Raw genomic sequence first — 14,839 nt, forward strand, 5'->3', positions numbered from 1 at the left:
CACCCGCTATAGCTCACCCTGCTGATTCACCGCTTTCTTTGCCATGTCATTTTTTTTGCCCCCCATCTTGCATGGCTGGCGGCGATTCGCGCACCTCCCTTTGCCATTTCACCCTCTTTGTGGGTCCCACCTTTCTTAGCTGGCGGCACACGTCCCCTATGTTCGCCATGTCACCCTCCTTTGTGGGCCCGGCACGCCGGCGGCACGCCCTCCCCTGCCCAGCCGCCGCTGACTCAGCCTCCCGCCAATCAACGCTTGGCGTTCCAACAGATTTCGCGCGCCCTGCTGGGCATCGTTTCGGTGGGCACACTCTGCCACGTAGATGGGGTTACGTTCTCGTGGCGCTTTCCTATTGGTCGTTACGGCCAAGAACGTGCCACCTCTGCCGCCGCTGTCCTGCCCTCGTTCGCTGCTTCACAAGAAACTCTTGCGTCGCCAACCTTTGCTTCTGATCCTCGCCGTGATCCTCATCATCATCATCATACCCTCTGCTTGGATTGGATTCCACCCTTTCATCCAGAGCTTCCTGTCAAAATATTTCACGTCACCATCCACCCTTTGCTCCGGTATTCCCCTTTGCCTGCTCTGCTTCCATGGACCAACACGCGCCCTGCAGCCATTTTTGGGAATTTATATGGATATGTGGTTGCGTCGTTTCATGCTCTGTTTGTGCACCGCGCGCGCCCTTCAAAGCGTGCTGGTGTGACTCTCATGAGTATCTGGCAGCCTCCTGAGTCCTCATCATCAACGCCTTGCCGCCCGGTTGGCTCACGTCAACGTGTGACCCCCCTCCCTTCACAGATGAACTTGCCGGTCTGGTCACAGCAGTGGGTGAAATATTCACGGAGCTTGGGAGGCTCCGCAGCAAGAGTGCTAGCGGAAGGGATCTTCTGCTCGCAGTGGGTTGCTGCTGGTTGAAGCAGGCTTCTTCTTCCGTGTCTGTATTGAGGCCAGGGACCCACGAAACGATTGCCGCTTGAACTTTTCATTGGGTTCGGTGGGATGATGAATGAATCATGGGGCGAGGGCGACCTTCTTGGGAGAAATCAAAGGCAATGCGAGCGGGACGATGTCGCCAGTGTTTGAGACTTATCTTATGAATTGAAGCAAGGAGGCGGCATCTACAGAATTGAAGTGGAGGTTTGGGAGCGGATATGTAGCCACACGGGGATAACCAGACGCACAAGCGCTGGTAGAAAGCTGTCGGCCATATTAAGGGATCCCATGAATCATGCTCCTGCCTTGGACCTTCGTCCCTCCCAAAGTCGTGATACACAACACAGTTCACCTTCTTGTGATATTCGTGACTGATCCGCTCCGAAGAACACCGGCTCTTCTTCCTCTCTCTCTCTCTCCTTGCTAGTTACCATACGCAATGCGCATCCCTTTCTGCCCACGCCTATCTGTCGCTCACCTCGAAAGCGTCCACAATCCCATGCTACACAGTGCCGCAACTATCAGTCTCCCCTCCGGTCCCTCAACGAATCTGCTGCCTCTTCGACGGAATAGCGAATCGATTGCTCCCAGACTGTAGCTGTTACTTTTTACTTCCACTATTCACCCCCCCCATGAAGTCTCTCTGCCCACTCCCTTCCCATCGCCCAACTCTGCGAGTCTGTCTGTGACCAACCCGGGCCCAATTACTGGTCACAGAGTACTATTGAGGGACGGAGAGCATCCGCCCCGTGGGCCGTGGGCCGTGGCCCCTTGCCACCCCCAACCTGCCGAGCATGGACGTCGATAACATCCACACCTTCCTTTTAATTCCTTCTACTTCACACAACCCGAAAAGCCCCAGACAACAATTTTCAAGAGACAACTTACTACATTCCTTCAATAGCAAGTCCACTGTCGCCATAGCCTCCACCCATTAGCGAATTCGCAAGCTGCAAACTCGCGAGTCGCGACCTCACCTCCTCAGAGCTTTTTCCATGTGTCGTCCGTCTCTTTACGTCCTTTCTTGAGAGTCGTACACATGCCCAGCTGCTTTTGACAAGTACTTGTCTTTGTTAACCGCCCGATTCCCGAACGTCCGAGTTTCACGAGAGTGAGGATGCATGTCGTGTTCCTACAAAATTATTAAATACTCTCTCGGAGTCTCTCCCACTCTCTTGATGTCTTACTTACATTGCGATTTCCGCGTTCGATTGTCTTGAGGGTTGAACCTGAGAGTCGAACTCTTGGTAATGTGCAGCGTGATGGCCCTGAGTCCAAACGATCTCCAGACAATTCGCCTCCCTTTCTCCGCGCCAAGAGAGGCTCTCCACCCAAGGAAGTTCTTCAGTCCTCATTAGACGGACCCACGATATGCACAATAGATGGCAATGCCCAATATCAAGCCCATGAGCAACGTCCCCAAAAACATCTTGTTGGTTTCTTGGGAGGCCCAAGCATTTGTCTCTCTAATGGTAGTTGGCCTATCCTACCAATTACTTCACACTTTGACTATGACAATCTCAAACTACTAGTAGAACGAGCTAGGCATAACTCAAAGTTCTTAGTTGTGCAGCCAAAAAAGGGGAGTGCTATTGGCATATGCTTTATACATAAGGGGATAATTTCTTATATTATTCACACACACGGAGTGTCATAGTTTAGAATGTTGGGAAAGTAACATAGTATGATGCATACCATGTTTTTAAAGTATTGTTATTATGAATTTGCGTAATGTCTAAGAAGCATGAACTAATATACATTATGATTGGGTGTGTGTGTGTGTGTATAGAAGTTTCTTTAATTTGATTAAGACCACATGTTATACGGATCTCTCTCTCTCTCCTCCTCTTCCTCTCTCTCTTTTACAAGCATGTGTGCACTCCTGACAGAGTCAGAATGATGATGATTGAATTTGTATACCTTGGGAATATTACATTTACTAAACTAGTTCAATTTAAAAACTCCCTCAAGGTGTTTTGTGCATATTACTATCATTTGCCTTTCTTAGGATAAATGAAAGAGAAGAATTGAGTTCGTAGCTATTCGCCAAAGTCTCTCTCTCTCTCTCTCTCTCTCTCTCTCATGATGAGGACTTTCTTTTAAAGAAACATATTCGATAACAAAACTATCCTAAGGTCTTGTGTGTGTCACTATCATTCTTCTTTTTTAGGGTAAACACAGTTGCTCTTGAATCAAAGAGGAGGATTGAGTTACTAAGTGAATCATTAAAATACGTATCCAAAGTATAGAGCCAAACCCGCAGTTTGTTGGAATTGATCTACTTTTAGAGCGAATGGTTAGTGGCTAGCCAATATGCACCATAAGATTATTTCTTGTATGAACTTTCACCATATAGGGATCAATTTCAGTCTTGCAGCAGCAATAGCAAAACTTTTTTTAAAAAATAAAGAAAACAGCCAGATGTATTAATAAAAAGAGGGGGGGAGTTACAAATTTGGTCCAAAAAGGGGACGCGAGGTTCGGAGAAATATGGAAGGGGTGTGTAAGTGGGAAAGTAAGGTTCATCCAAAATTTTGCCAAGTTCTTCATCCAAGAGCAGGGGAGCAAGAACGTGGCCCAGGCTTGCATGGCATGATCGAATCTACTCCGCATACCCAACCAAGATTGTGGGCTCGGAACGACCTGGTACGAGAGAGTTGCTTTAGCCATTGCACGTGGAAAGGGCAGTCAGGCTTAAGGGGGGACAGTAGACTTCTGGAGTCAATTTGGTGGACGAAGGCCGTACCGACGAACCCTTCGTGCTCCATGAAAGGCGTAAAGACATTTGGGATCCTCACCAGGCTGACTGGCTCTCAACCGGCCAGATCTAGGGAAGATATCATCTAACCGAGGGCGAGTGGGATCTGGTGTAGGCTATCCTAGACAGAATTCTTGACGACTAGGCCTCCAACACTATCCCCTCAGCTGATTGGAAAGCCAATAACTGGTGCTTAGGGAAAACCCCCCATTTGGAAGTTCTCAGCCAAGCTGGTATATGCATGGATGCTCCCCAAATACCTGCGCAAACTAAATAGGAGATGGGGCCTCAACAGGAGTGCCGCGTGGTGGGATGCGAGGTTCGGAGAAATACGGAAGGGGTGTGTAAGTGGGAAAGCAAGGTTCATCCTGTGGAAGGCATTAAACAACTAGCTTTTCTGGGGATGCCCTATTGTCAAGGAAACGTGGCTTAAATTGGAGAAGGCAATCCGCAGAGTTGATGCACCGCTTTACCATAGGCCCGTGCTGGAGATTAGCTTTACTGGGAAACATGCAAGTTACCCTCCACGCTCGCGGCTGCATGGCCTCTCATCAGAGCGGCGGTTTCAGCAATAGCACAACTTTGAACAACAACACTTATATCTCAAGGAGGAATGCAATGTTTAACATTTGGGAATTCATTTTCTATAAAGGCCTTCAATTTTATTCTACCCTTCATAATAAATTGGTGCCATGAAAAATATGATGTGTAATCTATATCATAACACCTAACATGGCAATGCAATAAGAAATGAATGTCATAGAGGCTGAAAGCATGTGCAGTAATATATTTATTAATTACAGATTCTCATGCACAAGATATTCTCACGTATGCATTCTCATGCTCATACACACATTTTCATGCACTGCGTCTCCTCTTAGGTGTTTCACTTTCGAACCTGCACTCTATCACTTCTACTTTCAAACTTCTGAACTTTTGATTTCTAGCTTCCACTTTCGAACTTCTGAATTTCTGATTTCCACCTCGAATTTTCTGGTAGGACGTTGACGCGGGTCGCTCTGTCGTGAGTACTCTCTCTCTCTCTATTCATTCTTCTCTTTTCCCCCATTCTCTATTCGTTCTTTGCTTTTCCTCCATTCTCTAAATGCTTTCCCCCCATAATTCAATATTCGGACCTGCATCATGCGATTGTCTTTTGCCATTCCTTCTGTTGACATGCAAACTTTTTGCTTTTATTGTTGCTCTCTCTCTCTCTCTCTCTCTCTCTCTCTCTCTCTCTCTTTGTTATTTTACTATGTTTCATCTTAGTGTGAGTCCTAGTACTAAAATTTTACTCTCTTTGCAGTAGCTGAAGACCGCCATGTCTCCAAGGAAGCCCAAAGACATACATCTCCCACCTCCAAGAAGCCCAATGTCCTTTCTCCAAGAAGAAACACTCCATCCAAGAAGTCTGCAACCAAAGAGAAGGCAAACGCTACGGACATCAAAGCGGCTTCTATTCCAACTCCAACCAAAGAAAAGCCAAAGACTAAGGACATCAAACCAATAGCAATTCCGACTGAAGTCAGCCTTGGACGAAGATTTTTTCTAAGAGCGGAAGCCAGACTCTTATGTGGAGTTGGATACCTGGATCCAAGAAATATGGGGAAACAATGACAAAGAGAGCCGACGTGGCTTTCATATAGGTCAGCTGAAGAAATCGTTTGCTGAATGATTTTATGAAGATTTACTATAGGATTTACAATTCAAAAACAGTCACGAACAATGAAGTTGGTACAGTGTTGACGCGGGCATTCGCTGCATCTACTCATGGAGTAGATTGGGATGACTTTGCTCAACCTAGAGACGTGAATCTACGCTCGGCTAGCTTGGACAGCACGTGTATCAAGCATGAACGTGATGTAGACACATCTACAGTAAAACGAGAGCTTGTAACTTTACAGGATCAACGAAAGTTCAGCGTGGAGCAAGAAGGTGTGCTGCATGAGTGAAAGGGTACAGTGTCAAAGGAGAATGCAAGATTACATGCAGATTTTGAGGCTGCTACTGCAACTGAGGGCGCAGCCCTCACAAAAGTTGAATCAATTGTACATACACTTAGCTGGGTGTGTAGTAAAGTAGACAATTTATTACATGGTAGTGTACTGCAGAACGAGTTCTTGAAGGATGTAGCAAAACTTGAGGTAGAACTGGATGTAGCAAAAGTAATATTTGAATCATAAAAAAGACAGCGAATCAGCATTGGAGAGTACTACAAAGCAAGCTCAAGTTTTTTGAGCAACGTGCAGCATCTGATTGAGAAGCTCCCAAGTCAAGATCCTGGAATTCTGAATCCAACAAAAACTCATCATCCCACAAGCTTTGCAGCAGCGACTATGAACGTGAATATTGAATGGTGAGATTCTTAACTTCCATGTACAAATCGATGTTTTAGTTTTTAGAGTTGGGTCCTCTTACAAGTAGTGTGTACTTACCCTTTCAATAAATGTGTACTATTGATTTTCTCAAAAAACTATTGATGTGCTTTTTGCACCATGCTTGCACACATATCACATCATGTGTGCAGCATTTCATTTTTTGAGAACTTGTAATGTATTCATCCGTCCTACAATGTATTGGTGTCAAATACATGGTTGGCTGCCATGGGCTTTGACTAAGCAGGTATATTTTCTTTACTCTTTTTTTCTTATTACTTATCACTCAATAGAGTAATATAATATTGTATATGCTGAACATTTGAAGTCAGTTATTTAGTACTAAATAGTACTGTTTATATGATTTAGCAATATTTACGATTTAAAACTATTTGGCATTTAGCAATGTTTAACATTTTGCACTATCTAAACTTTAGTACTATTTAGCATTTAGTAGTATTCAACACTATTTAGCATTCAGTAGTACTATTTAGCTTTTAGTACTATTTAGCACTCTAGTACTGTGTGTTTAACACTATTTAACATTCAACACTATTTGGCATTTAGTAGTATTTGTCATTTAGTATTGTTTAGCACTATTTAGCATTTAGGACTGTTCAGCATTTAGTATTATTAGCACTACCTAGCATTTAGTAATATTTGACACTATCTAGCACTGCTGGTATAGTTGTGCAGTACTTAGCAGTATCAGTAGTATTTAGCACTATTAGTAGCACTTAGCACTTAGTACTGTTTAATACCAATCACATCTGGACTCCAACACAGCCAATGGAAATATGGCCCTTGAGGGGTCCCCTTTAGGGGCAAGGGTTGTGTTGGAATATGTCCCTTGTTCCTAAAGGGGACCCCTCAAAGGCTACATTTCCTTCAAGTTTAAATACTACTATTTTTTTTATTATTTTCTATCTTCAAATAATGTATTTGCCTTTTGAAATCGGTTTTAAATAATTGTTCTTTTTCTTACACAAACAGGGAAAGACACCAAAATATCATGTCCAAAAAAGTTGAAGACTGGTACAAAGCAAGCTGAAGCTATTGAAAATGAGAAATGCGAAGCTCCTAACATTTCAAATGTATTCATAGACACCAAGAAAGAACAACAGGTAGAGGGGCATACCTCGTGTGGAAAAGAAGACAATGAACAACTATTCGATGGAAGTCGGTTGGAAGATAACTCCTTGGAGGACGTTGGGGATCAGGAATATGATGAGGACAAAATGTTGGATAAAGTAAAAAAGCAGCAGGTAGTGGCACAGGGAGACCTGAAAGTTACGAAGGAGAGAGGTAGGACTGTTTTTTTTTCCTATGTGGCCAAAAGAGGGTATTTATTTTTATAAGTTCCTGTTTTATCTATTTCATTTATTCATGTTTTATATATTATGTCTATTCATGTATTATATATTGTTCAGCAGATGAAAGTTTGTCAGTTAAGGAACCTCTTACTAAGATGAAGTGCCACATACAACACAAGAAGAAATCTATTATGCTTAAATTCCAAGGGCTTTACCTACTTTACGATCACTATATTTTTTAAACGTTGAAGTGTTAGCAATCATGTGGAGAGCTGCTCTCTTTGCAACAGCTAAATTATCAGCACTTTCCACTCTTTTCACAAGACTTAATAATGTCTTTATATTATCCACTATCGCCATTGATATGGATTGGCTTTGAAAATTTGTCTCATCGACAACCTCTTGCATATTTGGATGTTTTATAACCTTAGACAAAATGTCAGCCTTTGTTCTCAAGTCCAAGTTCTTTGTGGTATGCTTGAAATGTTGCACAACTGTTAATGTTAAGTGTCTCATCTTCCTTTCGGAGCAATGTTGTGGCAGTGCATTAAGCGAGTTTCCTTCATGGTGTGGCACTTCTAGTGCATCGTTCATAAGTCCAAGTTCTTTGTGGTATGCTTGAAATGTCGTACAACTATTAATGTCAAGTGTCTCATGTTCCTTTCGGAGCAATGCTGTGGCAGTGCATTAAGCGAGTTTCCTTCATGGTGTGGCACTTCTAGTGCAGAGTTTTCCACCCTGCGCACAACCATATTTCAATGGTGGTAGATCATAAATTAATGAATGACACAAGAAGACAATACGTCAAAACATGCATGCTCAATCTTACTGTATAAGAAAGTCATCCTGAGAGAGAGAGAGAGAGAGAGAGAGAGAGAGAGAGAGAGAGAGAGAGAGAGAGAGCTCTAGAGAGAGAGAGAGCTGTAGAATCACTCAAACATAACTGATTTTTGCACCAAAAAGAACATGCTGTCCAAAGTGCAAGGGCTTCAATGAGAGAGAAGGGGAGAGCTAGTTTGCACAGAGAATGGAGAGAGCAGGGGAGAGAGAGAGCAATGGACCTCCAAGAGAGAGAGAGCAATGGACCTCTAGTGAAGATGAGCAGAGATAATTGCAAGGATAGAGACAGGACCCACGAGAGAGAAGAGAGTCGACTGTCAATGGTTTCAAACATGTGCGAGTGATTCCATGAGAAAGAAGAGAGTCAATTGAGAGTAGATTGTAGGTTGCAGATTCCTCGATGTGCAGGGAAATCATCCTCGATTGAGAATGGATTGCAGATTGCAGATCGTGGACTCCTCAATATGTGAAAATCTAATCTAACTATTAGTGCCTTTTAGTGCACAATTTAGTACTATATCTATGCTAGAACCTTTGCCAAAAAGAGTACTTTTTAAGACACCGTAGCATGCTTTCACCCTAGAGGACAAGTGCATGTAAGAAAGATTTAATGCCTCCCTTCCTATTTTTCATTATTGAGCAAGAGGGTTTGACACAATTGTCTACTAGGAAAAGCACAAAACTATGTAGGACCCTATCACCTATCGCATTAATGTACAAAGGTGAATTTGGGTATGCTAATGTGGTAGTTACCTAAGAAACACATGGACCAATATAGGCAACACTTCTTCACCTTTAAAAAAGCATGGATCACAATGGTTGCTCATAGCATCAACCGATCTACAACAACCACAATTCTAAAGGCAACTCCATTTGAGACATTTTTTGGTCACAAGCCCGATGCGTCTTCTTATCTCAAGGTATGCAAACAAGGTTTTATGTAATAGATGTCTTAAGGCTTGGGGAGTCATCATATAAAAATTACCCATATCATGTGCATTCATGGGCTGATTAAAAACCCCTACTTACATATGGCCCTTCAAATACTTTTACACTAGAAAGTCTAGTTTTCCTCTTGAGGAAAACCCAAATTAGGAGATCTAGATTTGCTAGGATTTCTCATTGGATGATAGTTTGGTCCACGAGGAGTTGTTTTGAAATCATCCTGCATTTTTCGATGAAACTAATATGTCTTCCCCTATGAAAGATACAAAATGGAATCGAAGCGGACTTCAAATATTGACACTACTTTGAGGGAGGAGGATGAATATAATATAGATAAGTGCAAAGCAAGCAATTCCTTGTGATATTAAATGATGCATTTTTTGTGCATGCTATCCCTTGTTCTTGTTTTTCACTCTAGTTTATTTGTTGTTATAATAGCATTTCAAGATAAAATACACAAGTTGAACAGGTAGCATTAATTAGATTGGCTATCTCATCTTTGTTCATGATAATCACACTTGCAAAAGCACTACATTTTGCTCCAATTCATACATGGCACATACATTAGTGAACTTCTTTCCTCACCCTCTCTCGAGAAAATAAGGCATGAAAAGACTGAGGTTTGAGGTACTTAGATCTACAAGTGAGTAAACATTTGTTAAGAAAAGAAAGCCCATTCATAGTGAGTCAAACACTCAAGCTTTGAAAGATGATAAATTCAGCTAAGAAGGTCTAAATTCCTCAATTATTTTGCTCATGTATACTTCCCACCTAAGTATTCTAAAGGGGGGATTTCTAATTTTTAAGCAAAACCATCTGAGCATTTGAGCAAATTGGAACAGAGTGTAGTTTTTTTGTGTCAAAGTTTATGAAAACAATCCAAGTGTATGGACCCTTTTGTGAATAAAGGGGTCATATTGCTTAAGAAAAGAAATGGATATCCTCATTTCTAACTAAACAAGTTTTCTAACTCTTGAAGTTCATGAAATGAGGCCATGATTATGAAATTGTTTTGTAAATGAAGGGTCCATATTGCTCAATAAAAGAAGTGGTTATCCTTGTAAACTAATAAACCACAACAACCAATAACCAAAAGACAAATCTTGAAGTTGCTAGATCCCTTTTTTGATTAAAAGGGATGTATAGTCCACCAAAAAAAAAAAAGATTGCGTTCGACCTTAGCAAAATCCAGTATTCTGCATCTTTGTTACACTAGCTTAATTTTAAGTCAAAATATTTTCCACTCATAGTTTTCTAATTATTCTATATTGACAATTTTAATATGTTTCCAACCTACATCACTACAAATGAAGATATGATTTATCACGTAAAAGACACGTTCAAAGTTTTGCGATTCCAATCATCCTACAAGGCGTCCCATCACAATTATCATAATTATCAAGTATCAAGTATAGAAATAGCCCAAAGTTTCCATAAGGAGTAATGAAAAAGACTCCAAAACATTATTTTGGTGGTTCAAAATCTCCATCGCAAAAAGTATTATTATAATAGTCCTTTCAAATTTTGTTCAACATCATGAAGGTGTGCAATCTGCAAAAACCAGGCCTTGAGGCATGCAAGATAATGCTGTGAAGATCTCTTTTGTACTCAAGTTAGCTTGGTGACCAAAAATATTGTCTTTTCTATCCATATAAGTAATATGTAAATAATATAGCCCAATTTTAAGTCAAATACACTCACAATATTTTCTATTTTGTTATTTGTTGTATATTCCAATACATGTTCATATTATTTCAAATAAGTTTTCAACCTATGCAAATGAAAATGAAGACATGATTTATCACATAGAAGACATGTTCAAACTTTTGTGATGTAAAATTATCCTTCAAAATGTCCTACCACAATTATCAAGTGGAGAATAATTAGCACACTATCCTTGTGGTTCAAATTACTCATGGAAAAAAGGATTTCTTATATCCAATCCAAGGTACAAAAGGAAATGTAACAAATATAACCAAATTTTAAGTCAATATTTTACACTCATAGTTTGGTATTTTGCTACTAGATTGGTTGAGTTCATGTTATTTCAAATAAGTTTCCTACAAAGCGTCCTGCCACAATTATCAACAAGTAGAGAAACAAACCAAAAATTTACACAAAGAGAAATGCAAAAGGCTCCAAAAACATTGTTCTTGTGGTTCAAAATCTTCATGGAAAAAAGGATTATTATAGATATCTTTTCATTTTGTATTCAACATCATGATGGTTCAGTCTTCAAAAAAATACCATTTTGGTGGTTCAAAATCCTCATGGAAAAAGGATTATTATAATAGCCCTTCCATTTTTGGTTGACCATCATGAAAGTACATTCTCCAAAAACTAAACCTCAAGGCAAGCGGGACAATACCTGGAATATCTCTTTTTTACTCAAGGTGGCTTGGTGAACAAACATATTATTTCTACTATCCAGTCCAAGATATGAAAGGAAGATGTAATAAATATGTTTGCATGGAATATAGGCATCCAATTTGCATGATCGTGCAATGAAGTCTTCACAATTGCAAGAAGGAAATGGAGAAATGTCAACCTTGTATTCAATACCTTTTTGCATTGATCCTTTTGGAGATTTTGTTTCACCATCTGATTGCTTTTCCATCTCGACGCTGAGGTCGATCTTCATGCAATACTATTGTTTCATCATGGGCTTGAATTGGTGAATCACAACTTGCACCCACCATCAGAGTTGACACTCCTAATATGACAAACCCCGATCTTGTTAACCTCGCAATCTCTACTTTTGTCAAGGATGTTCCTGATTGAACCTTCCACCTTCATTTGGGAGCGCACTCCAATTGGTGTTTGAATCCTCCCACAAAACCAAATCATTTGGGAGCGCACTCCAATTGGTGTTTGAATCCTCCCAAAGAATGATGGTGCAACAACTCCACGTTGATTTTCACAATCCTTTATATTGACAAGCTTGTTACATTTTCCTCCTTGTCCAAGCCTGGCAATGAACTTGACTTGTTACAGGAACTCTTCGTAATGCCCAATTTGCATCATGCACTTCATATTCTTGTACACTCTTGGAATCATCATCCTCAAAACTCTGTTGCAAATTTAGTACTAGATTTTGGAGACATGGTGTATCTTTTCTTATTTGCATAACTGTACTCAGGGCGGTGACTATCATCCTCACATATATTTGAAGGCATTGACTTTGGCCTTTTCTTTCGCATAGTCTTGTCATCTCCATCATTAAAACATACTTCAGATACAACACCCATTTCCTTTGCAACATTACTTGTTAGATCAACAATTGTTTTGGCACTAATGTCAATCCGAGATTTTGAAGATCTTTTTTTTAAGGTCTCTAGACTCGGCCCACTTTTGATAAACTGGCCCTTCAAAAAAGATGTGTATCTAGAGCTTTGTAAAATTGCATTTGAGAGGTCACTAATAGAGGCATTGTAGAGACCAACATATTTGACATGGTTCAATCCAGCCTCCAACTACCATGAATAGACTCTGCTAGATTTGTTCGAGGTATCAAGTACTTCTCGTTATCTAACATACTTTGCAAACCCAGCATTGCAAAGATACTGTAATGACAAAATTACATTATTAACATGATTTAAAAAAATTCAAGAGAAATACAAAACCAACCTCTATAATGTAGTGGCCCCAATGGGATGCCACCATGCAAACCAAGTTTCAAGCCGTGGCAAGTCTGAATCACTTGCATGGCCTGCATTCCACCATGCCCTTAGGCTTCTCATTTTGACTTCTGCAGCTTGCTCTGTAGAGGCATCCTTCCAGCGTCTACATCGGATTTTAAATTCCTCTTGGCTACCAACTTTTATACATGCCTTTGCATGGGAATGAAGACTTTGCTCCCAATGGGAAAGGCAAGAGCGCTCTTTCCGTTCCATTATATTGTCAGGGCCACCATTGAAAGTGGCACGTACAGCTCTCCAGTTGGCTTGGGCCTCATCTGCCATGAACCCTTTGAATTCAGCATTGTCAAATCCTTCTGAAACCATTACTTTGTTGAGAGTATCCCAAAATAGAATTTGTGCGTTAGTATCTTCCACCTTGAAGTCACAAGTTGCAATTGTTTGCAACTCTTGGATAAAAGGATTATACACATGGCAAGCCATGGTAGTCCAATCTTTCATTCGCTTCACAAAGTCAAACAACACCCAACAATGACCCAATTCTCCTCCAGGTCTCATTTTATTTACCAAATCAACCCCTGAACTAGAACCTTGGGTAGACATTTTAAATACATGACACCTGCTGAATGAACTATGTTGCAATTGTCCAGGAAACACTACACTTTGGAAATAATTATATCTACAATGTCTTTTCAAGTATAAAATTCCATCTAGCCCATCTGACACAGGTCGAGAGTCACGTCGACCCTCCTCAATCCATCTTGATAATCTATACACAGACATAAAGTTGGTCAATATTCATTGTCAATAACATAATTTAATAACCCAATGCAATAACAAATATTATGGTAATTACCTTCTTTTGTCGAGCAAAGGTTCACATTGTTTTAGCAAATCTTGTAGCTCAACATCCGACATCTTAATCCCATCTTGCACTTTTTTAGACAATAAAGTTTCCAGAATAATGTCTTGGAAAATTATATTTTGTATCCCTTTAGGGCATACAACACCACCAGCCCTCACAATTCATAATATTAAAAAAGGATGTAAATATGATGTTTGTTTAGAAAATGATCAAGGTATGGAATATGCATGTATTGTATGAAAAAAAAACAGTTGAGTGTGACGATTGCATGTATTGTTTATATGTAGATTCTGTCTATTATCAAACCAACAAATGGTGAAGATTGGTTTAATATCTTGTGGAGCCTCCCATTTGATGATAAATCATCCATTGTCACATCGAAAAAGTTATATAACATCTCCATTGCAAAGGTCTCAAAGGAGACACAACTAGCAACCCTCAGAATCTTAGGGTCAGATTCAAATTTGAGAACAAGTTATGGGTTGCCAAAAGCTGATAGAGAATTCATAAAGTGGATGGAGAAAGAGGCATGGATGGATTAGTTGCTTTGTGAATCTGAGAGGTTACTCTCTCAGGTCTTGGTTGCTAGTCAACAAGCTAGCTTTGTGCTTCCTCAAGATCCTATGTTGAGAGAGTATTTTGGGGAGATACAAGCAATGAACAGACTTGAACTTTATGAAGATTTAAAGGATTCAATGACTATTGCTACAGCTACAATAGGACAAATGGAGATGACGAGGGCATCTCGACGATTGGTATTTAGGTAAGCAATACATGTGTTTTCCTTTTCAATTAAAAATCCATCCTTAAGTATTTCACTATTGTACTAAGACTCTTATTGTATGCAGATTCTTGCAATCCTTAAAAGCTGTTGGTAAGATTGAAAAATTGTTGCCCATATGTCGAGTATGGACAAAAATTTAGGACTTAAAAATCTGTATGTACTCTCCAAACATGATAGAAAAAGAAGGGAAGCAAGTGCTCTCTGAGTGGGAGAGAAAGAACTGCTCGTGGTGGCTCAATATGAAAAAAGGATGTTGCATTGAGGAGGAGGTAGAGCTATACACACAGCATAAAAAGGGAGAGATGGGTTCATCAAGCTCAAATTCAGTCCACGAGGATGATGCAGTCATTGAGATTCAAAAAACACTTGAGAAGATGACTAAAAA

This window comes from Dipteris shenzhenensis, chromosome 22 (assembly GCF_047967505.1).
Source record: "Dipteris shenzhenensis isolate YYH24624 ecotype China chromosome 22, Dip_SZ_1.0, whole genome shotgun sequence".
In the NCBI taxonomy this organism is placed as follows: domain Eukaryota; kingdom Viridiplantae; phylum Streptophyta; class Polypodiopsida; order Gleicheniales; family Dipteridaceae; genus Dipteris; species Dipteris shenzhenensis.